Source organism: Xyrauchen texanus, chromosome 1 (genome assembly GCF_025860055.1).
Source record: "Xyrauchen texanus isolate HMW12.3.18 chromosome 1, RBS_HiC_50CHRs, whole genome shotgun sequence".
NCBI lineage: Eukaryota > Metazoa > Chordata > Actinopteri > Cypriniformes > Catostomidae > Xyrauchen > Xyrauchen texanus.
The window spans coordinates 30,318,169-30,332,312 of record NC_068276.1 but is presented as its reverse complement, the minus strand read 5'-3'; positions in this window follow the sequence as shown (position 1 = coordinate 30,332,312).

Genomic DNA, 14,144 nt, shown 5'->3' with positions numbered 1-14,144 from the left:
GCCACATCTCCAAATTAACATTCTAAGTAGCATATTCTAATTGATTCTCCAATCACATTCTGAAATTTGACATCATATGTATACCAAGACCTTCCCTATTATTTTATGGATTACCGACACAAAGTCCTAAAGGATTAGCCATTAAAGGGCAGACTTGGGTCATGAAAATGTTCTATTCAGTCAGTCATCTCTGCACAGTCAGAGTAATCCATGGAATGCGGTTTCTTTGCTCTTCAATCAGCTGCAGAAGACATATACATTAATTTATATAGCAGACGCTTTTATCCAAAGCAACTTAAAAATGAGGAATATAGCAAAAGTGATTCATCCTAAAGAGGCAATAATATGAGATGTGCTGCAATACAACATTATAATTAGAGTAGATTTTTTTTTTTTTAGTATAAGAACACATTAATAGGATTTGGTCAAGTCCTTACGAAAGAGTTGAGTGTTTAGATTTGTCTTGAAAGTAGCTAGAGAATCAGCTGCTCGGGTGGAGTTCGGAAGGTCGTTCCACCAGCAATAAAGTTCTGGATCAATTGCATAGATTTGACTGTACATGCTGATAGTCCTGCCAAAAGATCATTGCAGTTGTCCAGTCTTGATATAACAAGAGCCTGGACAAGCAGCTGTGTAGCATGCTCATAGAGGAAAGATATGATCTTCCTAATATTGTACAGTGCAAATCTGCTGTCTTTGCAATGTGGATGGGCATTTAGAAGAATTTTGTAAAACTATAACATAAAAAAAACAAGAAATATTTAGAATTTAAGTTCAACCTTCAACCTTTCAACCTGTTTTCCTTATGGAAAAATAAGTACTGTTGTATTCAAGAAAATCTAGATAATACAAAATCAGTTGCACTCACACTAAGAAACATACATTCTGTCTTCTGAAGTGATACAATCACTACAACAACATTGTGCATAGTTTTTTTTGCTGGTTTTACACGTGCTTGACATCCACCATGATTTGCATCCAGAATTTCACCATGCAATGGTAAATTTGAAAATGTTTAAACATTAGGGTTACTCAAGCTACCTTAATTGTAGTGGGAAAGGTATCTGTGAGCAGAAATGTGTTAATAATGTGTGTGAGTGCAGGTAGGATTGAAGGAAATGGCTTGGAGGAGATGGGAGGGAATAGGATCAGTAGGTTGAAAGGAGAGGAGAAGTTTAGAGACAGCCTCAGAGAGTGAAGAAAAAAAAGAAGAGAAGGGGATTGTGTGTGTTTGTGGTGTGGATAATTTACTGCTGATTGTAGTTTTTTGTGTGTGAAAAAGTAGCATTGTAATCAGCTGTTAGAGAGGATGGATGTAGGGGGAAGAGAAGGGCAGAGGAAAGATGTTTCGAAGAGCATGTGAATATCAGAAGTGCTGTTGATTTTGTTTTGATAGTATGATGTTTTAGCAGTGAAGACAAGAGTAGAGAATGATACTATTCTGGTCAGTTGGGTCTTTTGATATGCGCCATGTTCTCTCAGCAGCCCTCAGTTTGGACTGATGTTCACACAGAACATCAGATATCCAGTGATTGGTGGCAGTAGCTTGAGCTGGCCTGAGGAGAGGGGACATTTAAAGTAGAGCATAGAGTGTTAGTAGCATTACTGACATCAAGCGAGGAGAATTAGTTAGGGGAGGGAAAAGAGGATGAGACCAGCGGAAAGATGGGTAGGTGACAGATAGCGGAACGTTATGAGTGTTGCCATAGTAACAAATAATTTTCAGACATGAACAGTTCTGAGTAGAATCTCCAAGTTGCCATCGCATAATAACAGTGATTCAGACACAACGAGAACGCAGCATTATAGGCTACATTCACATTCATATTTTTTCATTTGAAAAGTTGCGGAAACTGCGTATTCCTTCACTGACAATGGAGTATTTCAAAAACGTTATTCATTAATGCATACATTGGAAAAAGACATAAGGAAACTGAAATAAACAGTTCTCAAATTAAAACAGATTAGTGTTGATGTTGCCTTAAAGGGGCATTCAGTAGTTCTCTATCTAGTGTTAGCATTGCTCTGCTTCATGTACTTTAAGTGCTGCCGTCTATGGAAGGGGATCCGCATGATCGTCTCTGCTGCCCCTGCCAGCTTTGGAATACCATTTGCATCTGGAAAATGTCAGAGTTTGAGGTAATTTCTAAAGTTATTTATTTCTACTATAATATAACTGCTTTACCTAAAAACAAATGTCAGAATTGAAGTGGACTTCTACAGTTAAAGACAAATGATTATTTTCCATCATATCGATAAACTTTGGAGACTGTATATGTTTCACTTTATTTCTAAGACAGTTATTACCTTTATTATATAACTGCTTAGCGTTAAATAACCCTCAATTATTTAGCAATACAGAATGTTATGGTAAAGGAAAGATTAGAATTGTTTTTGATGATAAAATGTATCATGTCCATGAATACAGGAATTGAAGAACTCGTTTTGATTCCAAGCAAACCAACGTCATGGTTTACTCAAAATCCACAACAATGACAGTGCCAAGCTAATAAACGAATGAAGACGTATGCTTTTTCATAGAGGTGGAGGTAGATGGGGCCCCCCCTTACTATAGCTGTGATAACCGGTTACGTTTGGAAACACAGCTGAAGACTGTCCATTAATAACACATGTTGACTACACATGTAATTTTAAAAAGTTTGATGGAAACTTGTATGAGTATTCAATAAATTCCTCAGATACTATTTTAGAGAGTGGACTAAACATTAAATAATTCCTTACATGTCCAACAAAAGAGAAGCAACATCGGCATCACTACTCATGTTTTTCTCCGTCATCAAATCTTTCCACCTTATGTATGCTGTGCCGATGTTTACTGTAATTTTTTGCCTTTGCCGGACTTTCTGTCTTCTTGTTTCTGACCTTTTTCGCTTCTTCAGTTGTACAGCTACTGAATTTCCTGTTGTCTCTGCTGCTAAAGCACAACAATAAGTATCTTCCATTGTGTTCTTTTCACTCTTCACATCACCAAACAACTCTGCGCTTAGCTTAGCCAAGCGTATCTACATAGGCGGCAGCCAATGAGTGTGAGGATTGTCTTCTTCAACATTTAGTGAAACACAGCGGACCATGTCATTTCAATATGGTGAAACACATTGAAGGGGGTGACCCACACCTTTTATAATAAAAACACTTTTAATAGAAAACTATTATTAATACAGTCTTCATCTCATGTGAGTGTACACTATTCAGATCACTCTTTACATAAACACAATTCATTTGTTAATGTGTAACTGAATGCACCTTTAGAAGTTCATTTTAAATATTATCTGTAACATTTCTGTTTCAGAGATATATAGATCACTTTCATACTCAGACAATAACATTTAGGGCAATTATTCCATAGATAACACAGAAAATCACCTTGTTTGTTCAGATTTTTATTTTCTATCCAAATTCGGACCCAATGAGCAGAATTCTGGATAAGCACCTCCATGCCATGTGTGTTCAGACCTGAAAATTACCCACACGGATGCTCTGACATCACATCCCACTCGCACGATTGTATAGTTCCAGCTTAAAAAAGTTTCAAAATTCGGAAAGCATAGACAAGTTATAGCAGACAAAACAATAAACCTGCTTTCGGCAATTTTCCCATGAGATCAGTCTGGATTTTATGCACTAACATATTTTTCATGTTTGAAAATAAGTTAAAATGAAATAGTAAAGTATATGTGCCACGCTATTTAAATAATGTATTTTAAATATTATAATAAGGGCTGTCAATCATTTTAAATAGTTCCTTTTTATTGTTCTACTTTTTAGCACATATTTTACTATTAGTGTGGTTCACACAAAGTGCCGAACTTGACGCTTTCAAATTATTTTATTTCATAATGCATTTGTGGCTCTGCATATACGCTGTTCTTGCATAGTACAATCTGCAGTCTGCTGGTCTGCAGCTAGAGTGAGGGGGGCTGACGGCCGATTGATTTCAGGGTTGATGTGTGTGTTTGTTGCAATCCTTTGTTGTCTTTTATTGTTGTTCCTCCAAGCATATAAAAGATTCATGTGGATTGCTTACTGTGTTTATTAATGTACTTCAATGTGTCGCATCTCCCAGCCAGAGAGCAGCACTCCCTTTTTAAATATTTACTACGCTATCGTTTTCTTTCTTTTACTTTTCTCTTCTTCTATTTAATTGGTTATTTCTGTAACACAATTTCTGAGACCTTTCCAACATGGGGTGTCCAAAGTGACACTAGTTGACAACTGGCAAACTGAGTAGATGGAATAATGGAAAAGAATGTCACCTTATTCTAATTTGTCATTGAGAAGAACATAAAGATGGACAAACACATCCACACACACTATGATGTCTGCAAGCATAAGAAAACATAAGCATGAACCTAACTACAAACATTCATCAGTAATGGCTCATTGGCATTTGGAGTCTCTCATCCAGTGTTAGTTACCAAAGGAAAGTGAGCAGGTAAAACAGTTGTGGGCCATTGCTCAACACATGCTTGATGAAATTTAGGCAACCTGTCACATATACTTATATAAGACTGACAAATTTGACATCAGCGACAATAGAGCAGGCACTCATTGCACTGTTCTCTTCAGTGTTGGTAACATTACTTTTAAAAGTAACTCATTAGAATATTGCATTACTCCTTAAAGTAACTTAATTAATTAAAAAGTATTTTTATGTAAAGTAAAATGTTACTTTACTTTTGTGTTACTTTTGATTGTTGATCCAAGATGGTGGCGCGGTAGCACGCAGCGGATCTCCGAATCCAAAATGGTGCTATTTTTGTCACTTTTTACAGCATATGGACATCGGAGCAACCCGTGTTCATGTCTACCATCGCCAGACACTGTTAAAATATAAGACACCAAACTGCATGATGATCTGCAGGAGTTTCTACGCGAACTTGGCTTGCTGCGGAGACCAGGCCTCCAGTCCTTGGTGCACACCGCACTCCAGCGGTGTGCGAGGAAGAGAAAGTGTGGCAAGAGGGCGGGGGTCCATACTAGGCTAAAAACAAATCCTAGCCGGCCGGCTCTCCCGTCTATCCTGCTCTCAAATGTTTGCTCCCTGGACAATAAACTGGACTACATCCGACTCCAGCAGACTACGCAGTGTGAGCTTAGAGACTGCTGCGTCTTTGTTTTCACAGAAACGTGGCTCAGCGACAGAGTTCTGGATGCCGCCATTCAGCTAGATGGGCTTGACTTGTTTCGTGCCGACAGAAATGCAGCTCTGTGTGGTAAGACTCGCTGTGGTGGCTTGTGTGTTTACATCAACATGGAATGTGCTATGCTAGTCTCTAGTTACTGCTCATCGCTGGTGGAGCTTGTGACTGTTAGATGCAGAACTTTTTATTTACCACGGGAATTCACCACTGTTATAACCAGAGTTTACATTTCCCCCAGGAAAGCGCTCTGTTAACTGTATGGGGCTATGAGCGAAATGCAGAACGCTGTTTGTTGGACTGTTTATTGTCGCCGGAGATTTCAACCATGCAAATCTCAAGACAGTGCTCCCTAAATTCCATCAGTATGTGGACTTTGCAACGAGAGGGGCGAACACGCTTGATATTGTTTACACAAACATCCCAGGTGCATACCGGGCGGAGCCTCGCCCCCACCTCGGCTACTCAGACCACATCTCTGTTATGCTAATTTCAGCATACCGTTTTGAGTGTACTGACTGGCACATGTTCAGGGAGGCTGCAACATATGGCGACTCTACCAACTTGGAGGAATACACAGCATCAGTGACAAGCTACATCAGCAAGTGCATTGATGATGTCACCTTCTCCAAGACCATCACCACACGCTCCAACCAGAAGCCGTGGATGACTGCGGAGGTGCGTGCGCTGCTGAGGACCCGAGACTCCGCCTTCAGAGCAGGCGACAAGGCTGCCCTAAGAACAGCGAGGGCCAAACTGTCCCGGGCCATCAGAGAGGCAAAGCATGCACACGCCCAGAGAATCCACAGTCACTTCCAGGACAGCGGCGACACACGGCGCATGTGGCAGGGCATCCAGGACATCACCAACTAGAGGATATGAATAATGAAGAATAAACACTTTCTTACCTAAAGCAGCAAAGTCCAACACTTGAACCTGAATCATATGCTGTGCCCATCGACAATGCCAGAGTCAACTTGAGATGTTTTTCAGAAGTCAGGATCAAATTCAGTGGGGAATGCCAGCCTAACATGTATAAGGAATAAGTCAGATGAATAAATGAATATTTTTCACTTAAGTCATGTCAGTGCACGCATCATTTTAATGTTACCAAAATGTCATAAAAACAGTTTTTTTTCATGAATCAAACTACTTCTACAAAAATGTAGAATCTTTTAAGACACTAAGACATTTTCTCTGCATACACAATCGATGTAGAACATTGCTCAGAGCCACTGATCCAGAGTCAGTGACCTCATATTATTCTAAAACAGGAAATGCATAAGCGCGTTAGCAAGTTGACAGGCGATGTCTGTATCTAAAAGGTGATTGGCACTTTTACCTGCAAGGTGGGACTTCCTTTCTATATCCATTGACTGTTGGGTGCTAGAGTCTTCTTGGTTGGGCATTCCAATTTCTACCATTCATTTAAAAAGAAGTGACTTGTTTTTTCTGCTAAATAGTCTCTGGCCTCACACTCAATAGAACTTCAATTCCAATCATGCACTACGTCTCCTCCCTGAAGTTTGCACACTTTTACTCCTGATTTCTTGCAATACAGGTAGAGGTGTACAAAAGCAATGCGTTACTTTATTTAAAAAACTAACTCCGGTATTATGGTCTAAAATAATATTGTGTTACTTTACTCATTATTCAAAAAAGTTATCTGATTTTATAACATGTGTTTCTTTTATTGCATTACCCCCATTAATGGTACTTTTTGTCATTAAATCCATTAATTGGTGTTATTGAAGAAAGGCATTTAGTGGCTGCTTATACAAATTCAATCTTATAGCATAATGTACCACCTAATGGCCATTTGCTTCACTGATAAATGCCATTCTCCAGATAAATGCATCCAAGATTTTGTAGATCCTTTTTTGCTCCCCACCCCACCCTAATGTGAATGTGGTTGTTTATATCTGCTGCATGTTAAGCATATGTACATTCCTCTCCTGGGTGTACATTAATCCATGAGGAGTAAGAGAGAGAGAGAGATAAAGAGAGCATAGGGGAGGCTGTCTATATATTCTACATTCTTTCTCTCTCATCACAAGCTCACATACCAACTCTTTTCACAAATCCATCTATTATCACAAATCCATCTATATCCAGCTCTGCTTCATTTTTCTCTATAAGTCCCAAAGACTGTCTCTTTTTTATTTCTAGTACAGTGAAATGAGTGTCAAACACACTTGGCTCATGTACAACATGCAAATGCACTCTAGTGTATCTCAAAAGTGTTACAGAACCTCTACGCTGGATGGCATAAACATCTATGTGTGTCTCTAACCCAAAGAACTATCCATTTAACAATTTGTGGATGCACAATATTATTTATCATAAGTTAATGGTAGGAATTATTATTTTAGGTCCAATTGTCCACCTGGTGTCTTTTTTATTACATTTATTTTTTTTATAAAAACATACAGAGGTGAAAACATATGGAGAGCTCCATAATATCAATGAACAAACTAGTAACATAAGTATTTGAGATGAGTCTTTTTCACATGGATAAAACTTCAGTAAATGAAAACTTATATCACCACCTGTCACTGTCACATCTATCACTGTTGTGGTTTGTTATTTCTTTCTGTACAAGCAAAAGTGAGTTATTGCTCAATGTATGAGTTTAAAAGGCATATTGCAAATAAACCACACTGACAATTAGAATCATAGTCAACCATAGAGATTGTGCTGTTGAATAAATCATAACTTTTCCTTACTTCCTATTTAAAGGTGTCATGAAATGATCAATTTAAATGTTAAATGTGTAACAAGAGTTAGCTGTTCTATAAAAACATACTGTCAATTTCAGAACTCAGTACCCTTCCCAGTCTAAAAAGGGCATTTATAGTTCCCACCTGTTTGAAACATCAGGTATTTACATGCCCCACAACATGCATCATCACACTCTTGGCCCCGCCCACCGGCACTCAGTTCGTATCATAAACAGAGAGGGAGAGAGACAGGCCTAGTGTTAGTAATATTTCTGAATCAAATGGGACCTATCTGAACTACTTTGAAGTTTTTTGTGCATATAACATGCACTACACAGACATCTTTGACCGTTGTCATGTTTATCACACAACTTTTAAAAGACGTGGTGTCAAGTTACAATTCAGAAACTGAGATGCCATTCAGTTTCGTTCAGCTGCTCTGCTTGCTGTTCTTGTGCCCATCTGCAATATTTTTAATTGTTGGTGTATGTAAATAAGCACTAGCTGGATGTCTGTGACCGTTTGGATGTGTTTCTAGTGATCTGCGCCTCTGTGCACCTACAGTATGTGTGAGTGTCATGTTTCACTGTTATTGAAACATGACACTGTTATTGAAAACAACACTTGGACTTGACTGCAAAATCATGAGTCAACAGTTTAATTAATTAATGTTTCATAAGTCATGACTGGTTAATACTTATGGTGCTGATGTGCATGAGTGAACAGTTTAATATATTCAGATGCAATGTGTTGGATGTGCGTTATGTTTAAACGCTGAAATACATTTTTATAATGTTGTGGAGAGCTTGTTTATTCTCTTCTGATTGAGTTTCAAATATGGCTGAATTTAAGTGGCTGCACGATGTTAGCCAATCAGAACAGTGATCATTTACATTGAAGTTTAAAGGAGATGCTGTGTCCAAAACTGAGTGCTTGAGACAGAGGGCCAGAGACAGGGTGGAAAATTATCATTTATTATTAAACTATGACTATTGTGCAAAAACATTTACTGACATTATCAGTGGACCACATGGAAGTTTCAGAAAAATAGCATTTAATGACCCCTTTAAACAAACGTGTGAGGCTTATCAACAAAATGTGTCAGGAATTATATAATACTTTAATTTAACGCTGCTGAAAAGACCAGCTTAGACCAACATGAATGTTCATGCTGGTCCTGGTTTGTTTATACTGTTTAGTGCTGGTTTGGGGCTGGTTTATCACCACCAAAACTTAGCTGGTGAAGCTGGTAGAGCACCATGATCTTTCTGGTGATACTGGTTCACTAAGTAAGTCTTACTGGTTAAGCTAGTTCAGAAGGCTGGTATAAGGACACCAGGATCCCATGCTAGGGAGGACCAGCATAAAATATACAATACTGTGTGCTGTCAACTATCTTTGCTGGTCTTTTTAGCAGTGATGTGCTCAAGGACACTGTGACTGCCACCTTAACCAAATCTATTAGCTTTGTCATAAATCGTGAATCACGATTTCATGGTTGTGATGTAGGTCTATAGAGGACAAGGGAGCAACTGGAGAAAAGCCAGGTTGTAAACTTAGGAGAAAAATTATTTGTGAATTTCTGCAGGGAGAAACTTTAATACACTTGCAGAAGACAGTGTGCTGATTAATTACAGTATGGGATGGTTTGTAGTCTTGGCAAGTGAAATCACCTTTTCCTTTATTTTTTATAATTCACTGTTACGTCCTTCAAAAAGTTATCCTCTTAACAAGGCTCCCCTGGTTTAAATTTTGATTGCTAGATTTTAAAAGGTGCTCCTTCAATAACGAACAGTCCATCAAATGTATGATTTGATAACTGAGTAGCATGAGCTGTCCTTTATATCCCATGTCTAGCAGATCTCCATTTACAGAGCCCAATGTCTGGTTCATCTCCTCTTGGCACCAGAGATTCAGTACTGCGTATTGTAAATATATAATTACAAACCCACTGCTCTGCTAAAATGTGATTAGCTACAGGCTGAGAGAGAGAGAGAGAGAGAGAGAGAGAGAGAGAGAGAGAGAGAGAGAGAGTCATAAACATAGATATATGGATCAAGAGAAGGAGAGAAAAAGGAATTTGGAGCTTATTATTATTGGAAACCTGTAATTAGACATTGTCAGAACAGGTCTGAGGATATAATGAAAGACTAACACAAATGAAAAGATACTGGAGATCTGATCGGGTTAGATAGATACAGTAGCACTAAGCTCTTCTGAACCATTATAAATAAAATAAGATGAAAGATTAAGGTGTCCTAAGAAATAATGCACAATAAGACAGCAGTACTTGATGTTGACTGAATATAGTACACTGTACATGGAGAGACAGCACTTTTGGGGATCAGTATACACAGAAAGGAATTAGATCTAATATAAAACACCAAAATTGTGTTTGCAGACATGGACTCTAGGGAATTCTACAAAGTTATGTGCAAGAGATCTGAGTGAAATAGCTGCAGTGTAAATCTTCTAAGATTATTAGACAGACAGGGCAGTCATGGAAAGTGGTCACAGCTCTCTCCTCCAGTCTGCATGGCACCAGCTGAATGACCATGCTTGCTAAGGGGATAGTTTACCCTAAAATGTTATCATTCACTCACCTTCATGCTGTTTCAAACAAGTATGACAGTTTTTATGCAAGATTAAAACACAATAAATCAAGCTCACTGTATCTTGTTATGTGTGCTCAAGACTGCCATCACACAAAAAAATTTGAAAGTGGGTGTGCTCATGTCATCCATGTGAGTGAAACATGTCAAATGCTCCGAATCATTACTGCATTTGAGTGCAAAAGTTTAAATGTCATTATTTACTCAGCCTCAACACGTATGGTGTTATTCATCAGTCGAACACAACATTTCTGAAGAATGTTCCTGCGATTCTTAACACAGGCAGAACAACCAATGATTAAAATTAATGTGATTTTGTCCATGAATTAATTAGTAATCTGTGGAGTTACAGTTTTAGAGGAGTAATTAATAATCTGTAGATGAGTACTTCTGAAAAAAAAATTAAGAAACGCTAACCTTAACCTTAATGCAACAGGGAGCTATCTTTCCATCTATATGTCATAACGATTCCTGAGATCTGAATCATGGGCATTGTAAGGCATGAAATTGTCTTAGGCATGTTTGTTACTATTATTAGTCAGCATAATTTGCTTAAGCCACATATCTTAGGATGCTTTCATAGACCAGGATATGCATTCCCTCCAAGTGGCTATCAAATTACAATCTTCATCCTTAGATCGGATCGTAAGTCAATTTAACATTAATAATGAATGTAGTTTTATTTTCACTGACAAACACGTCCTCATAAGGCACCCATTTTTGGCCATTACTCTGTCTTGATGTTGTAAGAAATAATTTCTTCTATGAAATCCCAAAAGAGTGGGGGTGATTAGCAGAGTCCAAAAGTCTGAGACCATTAGTGAAAATTATTTTGTATAAAATACTATTATCCACTGATTTTAGTGTTTAAGAGATTAAAAGTCTAGGACCCTGTGTGGACAGTGTTTGTAATTATTCTAATTAGCTAATTTTACACTGTCATATTATGCTTTTAATATATAGCAAGACATTCATTCTAATAATTACAGTAACAACTAATACTGCTGCATCAAAATTCCTGATAATCTGACCCTGAATACATTAAAATGTGTTCATTTAATTCATGCTTTATAATGTACTAATATTTAGCAATAAAACAGTAATTTTTAAATGCACCTTTAAATTGCATGTTAAAAAGCATTTTTCAATTGCTTTTCTTTATTGTTTGACTTTTCCTTTTCTTTTACCATTTTTCAATCCATACCAGCTGATGCCCAGGAGTGCCAATTAAAAAAGAATGAATGAATAAATTATCAATCTATTAATTTGAAAATAAAAACTTGAATAAGTGTTATAAATGGACAAATAAAAAGACATATTTAAATGTGTTCATTTAATACATATATATATATATATATATATATATATAACAATAAAATTGTGCATTAAGAAATCATATTTATTTCATGTTTAAAATTTAATTAAATGTAGCAATAAATGAGAAATTATTGAGTCTTTTAAATGTACATTTTAATGCTCTTTAAAAGCACCATTTACATTGCATTTTAAAAAGGTATATTTGGCTATTGCTTTTTTATTCATTTGCCAATTTATTTTCCTTTCCTTTTTTCTTTTCTATTTTTTTCACCAAATGAGAAAAAAAATCCCATTGGACTGTTGACATTGATATATATTAACATTCATATATCTATATCCATATCCATACATCAGTTGTGGCTTTCTTCATGCCTGCATGTTTGAATGCAAACCACTAGATGGCAGCAATACACCATATGCTTGCTGTAAGACGTTTTATTATATATATTTTTATTTTATGGAACATGGTCAACTATAAAGTTAATAAATTATGATAGATTATATACAGTCCAATCCTGTCACTGAAAGGATGTGCTCCATTTGCTTCCACTATATAATGCTTTTTAGAGTAATCCTCAAAATAGGCCTGATTATGGTCTGAACATGTTAGAGGTTATTTATTATTTATTATAAGACACTGAGTAAAAAGTTACTGTATGTAAAGAAACATAGATTATGTAATTATGTATTAATATAAATTAAGCTGCTGGTGGAGTGATAAATCATAATTAGGCCTATAAGTAACAAAATAGTCCGTGAGTAAAAGTTATTATATTGCATGTGAAAATCCTATCACCACTCTTTGTCTATATATCACAATCTCTAACGGAATAACACTTTTGTAACAAAGTCTGTAGCAGTCACATTGGTTTTTACCTTAGGCCCTTTCTAATAAGCTATTCAGCCTATTAAATACTGTCATCTAGTGGTTTTACAGCAGAGTACAATGTTTTGACACGCTATTACAGAGATAGTTACACAACCTAAAAACTCTAATAATTATTATTATTTTTTTTATCTTTCTTTAGCACAGCTTGATACTGAGAAACATTGTTAAGCAATTCAAGATTCTGAAAGTCTGTATCTCCAAACCCGTCATGAAACCTCCAGTACGAAGAGAGAACAAAACAGGATGTTCTCCATGCAACAACTAAAAAGGCTAAATGTTTCACAGGTAGTCCTATTCCAGTTTTGCAGATCTAGAGCATTCTCTTCACCAACTGCTTGCTGTGACACTGTTTCAGTCTTCTCTACAGGAAGTATAAAGATTAAATATTTGACAAGATTGTTGCCAACCCCACATTGCTAACACAGTCAAAATGATTGAAGTACTATAAGTGAGGTTTGTTTATTTAATAATTGCACTTATTTTAAGTTGGTCATATTAGTAGCTAAGAACACACACACACACACACACACACACACACAGATAAATAATCAAACAAAATGTTTCTGCATTTAGCATGTGAGATATGACAAATATGGTTATTTTGTCAACACAGTTAAGATTTTCTGACAGTGATATATGTTTAATAGATGGAGCTGACAATCAGTGAGAGGCCATCCTCTGGTCTTAACTTATTTATTCAAGTGAATAGTAGATTTGTAAATTGTTCTAATAAATATTTGGCTAATTTCTTTCTATTAGACCAATATTAGTTGGCCAATATTATTTTATGGGAAAAAATTGCTAATTCAGTCAGTGAAAAGGAGATTCATTAATATTTATAATACCTACTTGACAGAATATTTTGTATCTGATCAATAATAGTTGACCAATATTTTGTGATGGGCAAGGGAGTAAAAATAGAAGCAGGAGGTTGCACCCAAAAGTACAGTACTGTGCAAAATTCTTTGGACTTGGTCTTTAGCACATTGTATGTTTATCAAAAACATTTGTCTTAAGATGGTTATTTATATCTTTAGCTGTAGTGTGTAAATATACATTTTAGACATTTTTCCTTCTGCAAATAGAATAGAAGAACAGGGTGCTCTGCAACAGATGGCTTGGCCCCACAAAGCCCCCCACTGAACATCGAGTCAGTCTGAGATTACAGGAAGAGACAGAAGCAATTGAGACAGCCTAAACAGATAGAAGAACTGTGATGAAGTTTGAAACATCCTATCTGCCAACAACCAAGAAAAACTGTGTACAGGTGTACCTAGGAGAATTGGTGCTGTTTTGAAGGCAAAGTTGGCCACACCAAATATTGATTTAGCTTTTTTTTATGTTTACTGGTCTTTGTATGATGTTAATTGAAAAATGAAAACTAATTATCGCACTATTTTTGAAGAAATCCTCTTTATGCCAGTACTGCATGTGAATACCTCAGAAC